This window comes from Palaemon carinicauda, unplaced genomic scaffold, assembly GCF_036898095.1.
Source record: "Palaemon carinicauda isolate YSFRI2023 unplaced genomic scaffold, ASM3689809v2 scaffold461, whole genome shotgun sequence".
Taxonomy (NCBI): Eukaryota; Metazoa; Arthropoda; class Malacostraca; order Decapoda; family Palaemonidae; genus Palaemon; species Palaemon carinicauda.
In genome coordinates this window covers 95792-107892 of record NW_027171719.1, presented here as the reverse complement: position 1 = coordinate 107892, position 12101 = coordinate 95792, and the positions used below count along the sequence as shown (strand labels likewise).

The 12101-nt window shown below is 44.6% G+C and overlaps 1 long non-coding RNA gene across 2 annotated transcripts in view; it reads left to right on the top strand.

Moving 5' to 3' along the window:
- The window catches only part of LOC137636942 (uncharacterized), a 54335-nt gene that overhangs the window by 16995 nt on the left and 25239 nt on the right, over positions 1-12101 (top strand). For both annotated transcript variants that reach the window (XR_011043309.1, XR_011043308.1), the window contains exon 3: positions 8691-9106. This is a non-coding gene — a long non-coding RNA (uncharacterized lncRNA). The remainder of the gene's footprint in view (positions 1-8690; positions 9107-12101) is intronic.

Here is a 12101-nt window from a genome sequence, read left to right as displayed (position 1 = left end):
TTCTTCAGCATCCGTCCGTTCCTGACGGTCTTTTCAAGACTTACCTTTATCACTGTCTGCTAAAGAGGGTGATGAATGCAAGAGTTGATGGGAGAAGTACAAGAGGAAGGCCAAGGTTTGGGTGGATGGATGGAGTGAAGGAAGCTCAGGGTGATAGGAGGATAGATGTGAGAGAGACAAGAATGTGTGCTAGAAATAGGAATGAATTGGTAGAAGCAGTAGGGGATTCAGCTTATGAAACTTCATCAATGGTGGATAACGGGGTTGGGTGGGCTGTTGCACCCTAGCAGTACCAGCCGAACTCAGTTGAGTCGCTCGTCAGTCTGGGAGGGGAGGAGCGTACAGAAGAAAGGTCCCCTTTTTTTTTCATTTGTTTGATGTCGGCTACCCCCAAAAATTTGGGAAAGTGCCTTGGTATATGGATAGGACTTTTATCACTTAGTAGACAAGAGGATGGGCAGTCCATCAGTCTGTGAAAGGGGCAGCTCTTGTGATCATTACATCTTTACAGTCACAGGTTCTTTCAGTGATATAACCTAGTAAGTGCCGTGGATGTTTTCAGGTAATCTTATATTTGTTCCTTTGCCTGAATATAGTATTTGCAATGCATAGGTTGAATTCTGAACACTGATAGGAAAAGGGTTCCATCATTTTGCCCTTAATGAAAGTCTGTTAACTCTGGTGTTAAAGTCACCAATGAGGAATGCTTTGTCGTGGCTAGGGAATAATATAAGTATTCTATCAAGGTCAGCAGAGAAAGATTTGCAATGTCTTCAGCATCAAGAGTCGGAGCATAAGCACTGATCATTGTGGCATATGCTTTTAAGATTCCCCTGATGAAGCCAGTTATACATGTTGAACATAAGACACTTTTTTTCAAAAGCACTAAATATATTAATGTTAATTCTTATGATTCTTTGTAACTAATTGCATAATAAATATTGAAAAATCAACAAAGGCTCCGTACAGCTAGAATAATATAATTGAGAATCAAACATTCTTTATACAAATTGAAATATTAAAAAGTAATTCACCAATCTGTTGCTAAGCAATAAAGTAAATGAAAAGAGGTAGAAATATATCCTATGCATTATCTATAAAATCATCTTCACTGTACCGTTTCAGGGGTAAATTTGATATTGTTACAAAGCTCCTCATTCCCTTCCCATACACGCACATCTGCATGTGGTAAATCATTTGCTAAGCATTTGCAAGGGGGATTACAGACTTAGGATATTATTAGGAGAATTAAGTGAATCACAGACAACTTGGCAGTGTCCATTAATCATGTCCCGTCCATGACCAAGGGGCGATGGGAGTGTTCGTTTTGCCTCTAACCTTAGTCCATATCATGACCTGATTATTTATTTTCTTAAATTTAGGCACTACAGCCCTTTATGTGCAGTAGCCTTTCCCAGGGTATTTGTTTCTTTGAAAACATATATCATTGAAGTTCTTTCTAGTTTATCTATACTTGACCATTTTTTTTGTAGATTTGACAAAAAATTTCAAGTTCCTCTTGAAACTCCATCAGAGATTTCTTCACTTGTTCCGAGTGTCCAATGGTTCTTTAGTTTCCATATATTAAATGCCTTCCAGTAAGAGTAAAGCAGTTGCCTTGGTTCTCTGCACAAGCTGACCTCAAGCCACTGCAGGTAAACCATGCTCCCTTGTGTACCTAGTATTGTGTAAATACTGTTGCGTCCCCATACCCTGTGAGGTGATATTTGGAAAGTCTCGGGTACAAAATCTTTTCCTGCATAGACTCGGAATAACTTTTACTTTGACAGTCACACTGCTTATCTCAATACACAGCTTGCGTGGGCCCGTACCTTATGTAGCAAGGTTTAGGGACTCCTTTTATACCAAACTCCTCAAGATAAGGAGCCCCCGGGTAAAGCCAAAAAGCCAGATATGCAGGGACGTCCATCCTCCTAATGGGGAATCACCCCTAATAAGTAGCGTACGGAACAAATGACAAATTTGTAGATAATTTGTATTTTTCCTAACGATACAAACCTTAGCTATTTAACCAAACTTGCCCGCTAGCCCTATCCCCCTTGAAGTCCTACCTCCAAGCACAATGAGTTCAGTCACAGGTGTGTGAGTGGGAGGGTAGCAAGCAAACTAGCAGGATGAGTAGTTAACCCTCGCTCAATTTTAAGGGCTGGTCCTTTCAGCTTCACTGAAAGGTCGCTGTACCTCATGGGTCCCGGCCTCTGTTTCAACCAGGAGGAAATTTTTTTTAATACGTCTCGTGTCGGCATTACCATCACCATGTCCGATTTTCTTATTTCATCAGTGGTGTTTGCCAACCTGAAGTTTGACTCGACACGCTGAAACCAGTCCCATCGACATCTGTGTAGCCGTTTGTGTGAATATCGCGCCATGCCCTTTGGTTCTGAGGGGCGAGGTACTGTCGACATCTGAATCTGTCATCTGACCTCACACTCCGAAACTCAGTAGTGAGCTGTATTTAGTCCGCTAACGGAGTAGGAATTCCAAGCAGCTGAGTAGTAGCTAATTACCGTGGCAAAACTGCTTTTGGAAACGCCAGAATGCAAAATGATTTGCGCCGTAACGAGTCCGTTAGTGGCGTTGGGGTATGTGGAGTTGCGAGCTCAAACGATTTCTTTTAAAATTGCCTTTGTGAGTTCGTTAAGGTAAAATCCATAGCAAAACAGGATGTCTGGCCACCTGCGCAGGTCATCCGCAGGAGTCTACCAGGCGAAGTGGCGAGTTTTCTGTGGTTGGTGTTGTGGAAGGGGTATCTCTCCACTCGATGCCACTATTCCAGCAATAGCAGAGTTCCTCGTGTATTTGCGGGAGAAAATGCGCCTTTCAGTCTCGGCAGTGAAAGGCTATCGCTCAGCCTTAAGTCTTGCCTTCAGGCTCAAAGGAGTGGACATTTCTTCCTCGCGGGAACTTTCTTTACTCATACGAAGTTATGAACTTACCTGCCTTCAGTCAGAAGTGAGACCACCTCCATGGAACGTGGTTCGAGTTCTCAGGTCTCTAAAGAGACCTCCCTACGAACCATTACGCCAGGCTTCAGATTGCCACCTTACTTGGAAGACGGTGTTCCTGCAAGCTTTGGCTTAGGCCAAGCGAGTCAACGAATTACATGGTCTCTCATACGACGTCGCCCATTCAAGGGGATGGGGGGAGGTAACGTTCAGATTCGTCCCTGAGTTTGTTGCCAAGACTCAGAATCCGGGAGTGCCGGACCCTCGGTTCGACTCTTTCCAGGTTTCGAGTCTTCGTTCTGTAACAGATGACCCAGACCATCTCTACTTTGCCCAGTAAGGAGTCTGAGGTTGTATCTTAAAAGAACAGCTGCAGTTCGTCCCCAGGTGCAAGCCTTGTTCGTGAGCACTGGGAAAACGAAGAGAAGGGTTACCAGGAATACCATCTCAGCCTGGATTCGCAAGGTAATACACCTAGCCTTGAATCCTGACCCTTCTCCGTCACGTTGCCCTAGAGCGCATGATGTCAGGGGCATAGCTACGTCCCTGGCCTTCAAGAAAAATTATTCAGTGACGCAGGTCCTGCCAGCTGGGGTGAGGAAGCGTCAGACCACCTTCACAGCCCACTACAGTGATACCTCGGTACTCGACCATAATCCGTTCGAGATCCGTGTTCGACCTCCGATTTGTTCGAGTACCGAATTTTTTTTCCCCATAAGAAATAATGGTATATATTCTATTCCGTTCCCAAGCACTCGAACAGGCCCAAAATATTAATAAAACGTGTACCTAAACAACAATAATTATCTAAATGTGTATGAAATTGGTCAGAAAATCCTATAAAACAATTTTAAACCATTTACTGTACTAAAATAAAACAATTTTAAACCATTTTCTGTACTGTAGTGAACATACCTTTGAGCAGCGGTTCGATGGCATACAGGGATGGATGTGGAGAGGATGGAAGGGGGAGGTTACTGCTTGGAAGGAGAGTCCCCTTCCATGATGTGGCGGGGTAGTTCTCCTTCAGGAGTTGTTTCTCTCTCCAATGAAAGGGTGGGCAGATCTATTTCAGGGGTTTCTTCTCTTCTTTGTCTCTTCTTTGGAGGAGAAACAGGCTTTGATGTAGCAGCTTTCTTTTCTTTTGTGAAAAACTGGTCTATTGTTAATTGTTTCTTCCTCCTCTGCAGTATTCTTCGAAAATGATACATGACACTATCATTAAACATATGCACTGCCCGGTTTGCTACTGCAATTTCTGGGTGGTATTTTTCAGCAAAAGCCTGCACATCTGCCCACTTGGAACAAATTTCATTGATGAGAGAACTTGGAACATCCTCCCTTACCTCATCCTCTTCTGAAGATTCCTGCTCCACAATCAGATCCTGCTGCTGTTGTTGTTGCAGGTGCAACAATTCCTCCACAGTCAACTCGGTAGAATGGCTTTCTACAAGCTCATCAATATCATCCTTGTCGACCTCAAGCCCCAAACTCCTGCCCATGACAACAATTTCCTCAACGACATCAGTGTCATCAGAAATTACAGGGGTAGCAGTGCTTGGACCCGCCTCTGGTTGGAAACCTTCAAACTCCCTCTCTGTGACACATGATGGCCACAGCTTACGCCAGGCAGAGTTCAATGTCCTATAGGTCACACCTCGCCAAGCTTGGTCAATCATGTTAACAGAGTTGAGGATGCTGAAGTGTTCCTTCCAGAATTCCTTTAGGGTCAACTTCGTGTCACTGGTCACTTCAAAACACTTTCTGAAAAGGGCCTTGGTATAGAGTTTTTTGAAGTTTGAAATGACCTGTTGGTCCATGGGCTGGAGTATGGGAGTAGTATTGGGGGGCAAGAATTTGATTTTGATAAAGCTGTATTCTTCTTTCAAGTCATCCTCGAGACCTGGAGGATGTGCAGGAGCATTGTCCATAACCAGAAGACATTTCATTGGCAAGCTCTTTTCAATGAGGTAAGCCTTAACCTGGGGGGCAAACACTTCGTTTATCCACTCAGTAAAGAATTGTCTTGTGACCCAAGATTTAGTGTTCGAGCGCCACATAACTGGTAGTGCACTTTTACAAATATTATTTCGTTTGAACACCCGGGGGTTGTCCGAGTGGTACACTAACAAGGGTTTGATCTTGCAATCGCCACTTGCATTTGCACACAGCAACAATGTTAGCCTATCTTTCATTGGCTTGTGACCTGGCATCTTCGTCTCGTCCTTGGTAATGTACGTATTGGCTGGCATTTTCTTCCAAAATAACCCAGTCTCATCACAATTAAAGACTTGTTGTGCGATCAAATTTTGTTCATTTATGTACCGATCGAATTCCCCCACGTATTTATCGGCTGCAATTTGATCCGAACTAGCTGCCTCCCCATGCCTAGTAACACGATGAATACCTGTTCTATTACGAAACTTTTCAAACCAACCCCTGCTCGCTTTAAATGTAAATGAATCACTTTCACTGGTACTCGGACTTTTCTTCACTAATTCTTCATAGATATGCAACGCTTTTTCACAAATGAACGCTTCACTAACACTTTCCCCGGCCAACTGTTTTTCTTTAATAAATATTAAAAGCAACTTTTCCATCTCCTCAATCACTTGTGGCCTTTGCTTAGTTACCGCCGTAACTCCCGTTGCAACATTCGCCTTCTTAATCATTTCTTTATGCTTTAAAAACGTAGAAATGGTCGACTTCGCCATTCCGTATTCTACCGCTAAATCGGACACTCGTACACCATTCTCATATTTCGCTATAATTTCCTTCTTCAACTCGATCGTTGTTCGCACTGTTTTCCTCTTCTCCTTCCCCTTAACACTCATTACTTTCTTGGGACTCATTATGAAAGCTAAAAAAGCAATTAAAAGCACTGAAAATCACTAAATCACAACGAATGCTGATCGCGCGTTGTCTGAGTGACGCTCTCGAGAGAACTGATGCTTCCCGAACAAGCGAGAGTGGCCGAGATGGCGCGATCATCACAAAGCCCATGCGGTCGTCACGTGTTCGGCTGGTCGAGTACCGAATTTTTGGTCGAGCACCGCAGCAAAAATTTCTCGAAAATTTTGGTCGAACTCCGAATTGTTCGAGTATAGAGTCGTTCGACTACCGAGGTATCACTGTACCTGCAAGACGTGACACACAGGAGGCTCGATACGTTTTCTATCGGCCCTGTGGTGGCTGCACAACAGCTGGTCTAACCTCAGGCTCCTTATTGGACAAGTAGCAGAAGGTTGAGGGCATTGTTACCTGGTTTTAGTCTGCGTGAATGAAAAGGTATGTCTGGCCCTTATTCTTTTCGTCATCCTCTCTTCCCTTGGAGAAAGCAGCATCCTGGGTTCACAGCTGACCTCAAACCACTGCAGGTAAACCTTGCTTCCTTGTGTTCGTAGTATTAAGTGTAATACTGTCATGTCCCCATACCCTGACGAGGTGGTATTGGGAGAGTCCTAGCCTAGATTTCCATCTGAAGAACTCCAGGTCAACTTCCTAGGATGCGTCACTTCTTCATCTTCGCACACAGCTTACGTAGGTTGCAGCAGTTTCACAGCATGCTAGCGAGGAGCAGGGACTCCTTATTTTCTGAGTACGTAAACACTCAAATATGGAGTCCCCGGGCAAGGCCAAAGCCAGTATGGCAGGGACTTACCGCCCTTCCTAAGGGTTGAGTCACCCTATGTAAATAGGGTGGTTTGTATTTCAGTTACAGAACAAATGAAAAATTTGTAGATAATTTGTATTCTTCCTAACTATACAAACCTTAGCTATTTACACATATGTGCCCGCCAGCCCTGTCCCCCGGGATAAGTCCTACCTCTAAGCAAAGTGAAGTACTCACTAGTGTGTGTGAGGGGGGAGGGGGGGGTTGCAAGCTACCCCTTCCTAGCCCCCCACTAACTAGCGGTGGGGTAGTAAACCCTCTTTGAAAATCTTATGGCTCGTCATTCAGCTACGCCGAAGTAATTACCCTATGTAAATAGCTAAGGTTTGTATAGTTAGGAAAAATATAAATTATCTACGAATTTGTCATATATATTTGAGGATGTACAGTATATCATGTCCATCAGTCGTTGGTTAAAATTTATTTATTCCAGCGCAACATAGAAACCTTTCGGTCTTTATGTAGGGGTATTTATTTTGGCGAAGTGAAACTGGCCGTTGAATGCAAGGTGTAACTACCCTCTGCTAGTCACTTTTTATTTCGGCTCTGTAAAGACGTAATCTTTATCCCGCCAAAGCCTTTTAACTTTATGATTAAAAGCAACCGGCATAAAGCCTTATAAAAAGTCCTTTTTCTTTCAGAGTCTTGTAAGATTTTTGATGATCAATCTATTCTGAAGAAGTGTTTAAATTCTTTCATTCAACCTTGTTTTGAGTATTGTTCTCCTTTCTGGTCTTCAGCTGCTGACTCTCATCTTCATTTGTTGGACAGCAACTTACGGTCTATTAAATTTCTTATTCCTGATCTTGATATTAATCTTTGGCACCTTCGTTCTCTTGTCGTCAGCACTTGGAGAGACGAGAGGATGATCACCAAAACAACATCTCTGCTGGACTCATTGAGTCATCAACTACGCTGTGATTCCAGATCCTCATCCAACACGTCGACCCATGATGTCATTAGATTACTCTGTGATGCAGGTTGTACAAGCAAGGGTGTAAATGCTCCAGGTGACTTTCACAACCTTTCTCCTGCAAGACGTGACCCACAGGAACTCGATACGATCTCTATTGGTCCTGTGGTGGCTGCACAACAGCTGGTTGTATACCTCAAGGTCCTTAATGGACAAGTAGCAGAAGGTTGAGGGCACTGTTACCCGGATTTAGTCTACGTGAATGAAAAGATTTAACTGGCTCTTATTCTTTTCTTCATCTTACCCTCTCGTGGGGAAAGCAGCATCCTGGGTTCTCTGCATAAGCTGACCTCAAACCACTGCAGTTAAACCATGCTCCCTTGTGTACCTAGTATTAAGCAAATACTGTTGCGTCCGCATACCCTGGCGACGTGGTATTGGGAAATTCTTGGTTACATCAGTTTTTTCCTACAATTGACTCTGAATAACTTTACCTAGATAGTCGCACTTCTGCATGTCTCAACACACAGCTTGCGTAGGCCGCGGACCTTGCATAACAAGGTTTTAGCGAGGGCAGGGCACTCCTTATTTTTGAGTACTAACATACTCAGATAAGGAGCCCTCGGGTAGAGCCAAAAGCCAGATTGGCAGGGACGTCCACCCTTCCTAATGGGTGAGTCACCCTTAATATAGAGCTTGGTTTGTATTCCAGTTACGGAACAAATGACATATTCGTAGATAATATGTATTTTTCCTAACTCTACAAACCTTAGCTATTTATACAAGCTTGCCCGCCAGGTCTATCCCCCTTGAAGTCCTACCTCCAAGGAAAGTGGGCTAAATCACAGGTGTGTGAACGGGATTGGTAGCAAGCTACCCCCCTACTCCCCGCTAACTAGCGGTGTGGGTAGTTAACCCTCGCTAAATTTTAATGGCTCGTCATTTCATCTCCGCTGAAAGTATAACCCCTAATAAATAGCTAAGGTTTGTATAGTTAGGAAAAATACAAATCATCTACGAATTTATCATATTTATAGGGCCTCATTGATATGTATCTGTGGGTATAGTATTAAGAAAATAATTTAGATACAGTAGTAGCTATTACATTATTTTTACTTGATGAAATATTCTTTTGCAGATAATGGTGTACGTCGTTGCTTTGAAAGGAAAAACGCCCGTGCATCCAGGCAGGACACTTTTCAACATCACGGGACAGAAAGGGTATCTATGCGTTCTTCCCCCTTCTGGCCAGTAAGGAGGCAATCAGATAAGTTTAGGGCATTGCAAGATCGAGCGATGATCTTCATAGCTCTGCTTCGGCAACATGCAGAATGATTCCCAGATCTCGTACAACTGCTCACAGAGGCCCCGAGGGAGCTCCCTCCACTTCCCGACCACCCGTGAAGCTTTTCCATTGAGTGATACTATCGCTACGACCTCGCATCTGGAGATCATCCAGCAGCTTCTTGCAAAGAGAGGCTTTTCGAAGCCAGATGCGAAGCACACGGCAGGATAGCTCCATGAGTCATCTGCTTCAGTGTATCAGGCGAAGTGGTAAGTTGTTTTGTTTGTGGTGGGTGTCGTGGACGGAGTATTTATCCACACAGCTCCTCTAGACCAGTGGTTCTCAAACTATGGGTCGCGACCCAAAGTTGGGTCGCGAGATCAATTTTGATGGGTCGCAGGGACACAGGAACATTATCATGCTTTCAGTGTTTCAGTGTATTTCAGTTGCTTAATTGAATTATTCTTCTTTAACCCCAAATTACTTTTGTTATGTATGTTCATCTTCCCCCCACCTCCCTCCTCCCTGTGAATTAAAAGCAGTGCCATAGATTCTATTAATTTAGTTTTGTGAATTAAAAGCAGTGCCATGGATTCTATTAATATAGTTTTGGGAACGAAAAGCAGTGCCATGAATCCTGTTCGTTTAGTTTTGTGAAAAGGAAAAGCAGTGCCATAAATCCCACTAGTTTAGTTTTGTGAATGAAAAGCTGTACACATTATTTTTTTTCCAAAATAAAGTGTATATATCATTGCATGTTTTCTTTCTCTTCACTTTACTCTGGGTCGCGAAGGAATGAAATGTTTCAAATAGGGTCGCTCATGAAAAAGTTTGAGAACCACTGCTCTAGACCAACAGCCATCTTCTTTGCTCTCATCTAGAACAGACTGACACCTCTAGGGAGAAAAATAACAAATCAGTTCAGTTCTAGGGGAACTTCCTGTTCATCAATTGGCGAGTCTTATGTCTTCTCAGTCCCGAGTCAAACTTCAAAAGTCGAGTCTAACGAGAGGAACACTATCTGGAAGGGGTTATTAAAAAAAAAGTGCCTGAACTTGAATCAGTTTAAAAAAAAAACGTTTCAGGATGGTATATGATAGGGTTCAAATGTAATTTTTGCGGAGAAGTTTTATTTTGCTGTGCAAGAGACTTTTGGATCAAAGAAAATGGGGTGATTTTAAATGTATTTATATTTGTTTTTATAGGGCATTAAGTATATATCTCTGTGGGTATTGTAGGGAGAAAAGAATTTAGATACAGTACAGTAGCTATTACATTACTTGTCCTTAATGAAATATTCTTTGTTCCAACACGGAGTACTTACCTCGAACTGCTTTCTTAGGAGGATCTGGGATCTCCTCATTAACCGACCAAGAATTTTGCGTAGTTCCCCCCCTCTCTCCGTTACCTTGTTGGGGCGCTCTAGGACGGAAGGATACTCGCCCCGGGGCGACCCTGGGTCAACGCGCGAGGCAGCGCTGCTAGGTCTGAGTCGTCAGTAAACGTCTGGTCGCAGCGTAGATATCATCTCGGCGCGCTCTCTCACTTATCCCGTCCGATCCACCTCATGTACCACGTGTTACTTTGTGTTCCTCATCCCTTGTGCACCACGTGTTCCCTTTGTGTTCTGTACCCTTTCCCTTGTGTTCTTGTGTTGCTTTTGTGTCCACGTTTCCTTATTATGGAATCCCAGCGTCGTCCCGGGCCCCAAGCTGGTAAGTCTTGAGGGGCCTGGTTTTCCAGGCCGGATGTCAACCCGCACACGCTGTGCGCCTCGTGTCGAGGAAATAAGTGCTCCCCTTCCTCCACGTGCCTGGAGTGAGAGTCCTGGCCAGAGCTTCAGTGGACCCTGTTTGCCACTAAGAAGAAAAAGGCGCCCAAATGATCTCCCAAGAAGGCGGGTCTCATCTCGCCGTTGACGTCGCCCTCAGCACCTTCGGAGAGAGAGGTTCTCCTTCACCTTGCCCTACCCAGAGTAGGGGACGAGGTAAGTCCGTTGCGGGGAAACAGCCTATTGCCGGTCCCCATGAGTCTGATATCGGGGATTCTGTTAATGTGGGGCCTACTCAGACGGGTGGGAGGTCTGCTAGTGTGGCGGAAGTATGTGTTGTGGACGAAGTCCTGGTGCCCGCAGGACCCATCTCAAGTGAAGGCCCGGTGTGGGGGAAGCCCGAAACAGCTCCTACCCCCCCCCCCCCCCCAGTGGCAGTGTTTTTCAGGTTCAGCGGGTTCCGGGGGCGGTCGGGACAAAGAAAGGAGGACCACGTGTTCTTCAGGTCCCCCATGCGGCAGGAAGAGGAGTTTGAGGGCTGGTTTGCCTCTCGAGCCGCTATTCGCACGCCCCCGGCGCCCTCAGCAACGCTTCCTCCAGACTTTATGGAGCCCTTGACCCCGGTATCCAGACCGAGGGCCCCTAGAAGGCTTGTGGTAGAGACAGAAGATTCCGACAGCTCCTCCTCCTCGTCTTCCTCCTTGGACAGCTCCTCGACCTCCAACTTTTCGACAGGGACACCAGGAAGAAGAGGAAGAGGTCCAGAAGCAGGAGGGCTAGCTCCCACGCAAGCCCGGCGAGGAAGAAGGCGAAGTCCTCGAGGAGATTGGTTTGCAATAAATGGCAACAGCAATGGGATAGTCAAGATGGCAATAAAATGCGAGAGATAACAAATGACATATCTCCTTGGAGGTATAATATGATGCCCCGAAAATGGGAGACGTCTCTTTGTCGTCTCCGTATTGGTCACACTTGGTTGACACACGAGTTTCTGCTGAAGAGCCAACACCAACCGTATTGTGACGACTGTGTAGTACCTCTAACAGTAAGGCATTTGTTGACCGAATGCCCCAATTATAACAACTTGCGGAATAGATATTTGTTTGAGGCTCGAGGTGAGGGTGGCAGGTTCATTCTTGCCAAGATTCTTGGAAATGATGTGTCCTACCATGCAAGTGGCATTTTTAGATTTATTTCAGAAGCAGGTCTTCTGAAAAATATTTAACTTTTATGACATTCAACTTTTATGATTTTAATTGAATACTCTTTTATTTTTTATTTTATTTTATCTTTTATTTTTGTATACATAAATTAAATGTTACCGGCGTCAATGACCTCAGATGTCAGGATGCCTGAAAACTTTAAATCAATCAATCCTCGAGGGGAAGGAGTAAGAAGAAGAGTTCCCGAGGGGGAGGTTTGTAAGAGTGGCTTTTCACCCTCGCGGGTCGAGCAGGACAGCTGCCGCACCAGTGCCTGCCTCGGTGGCCGCT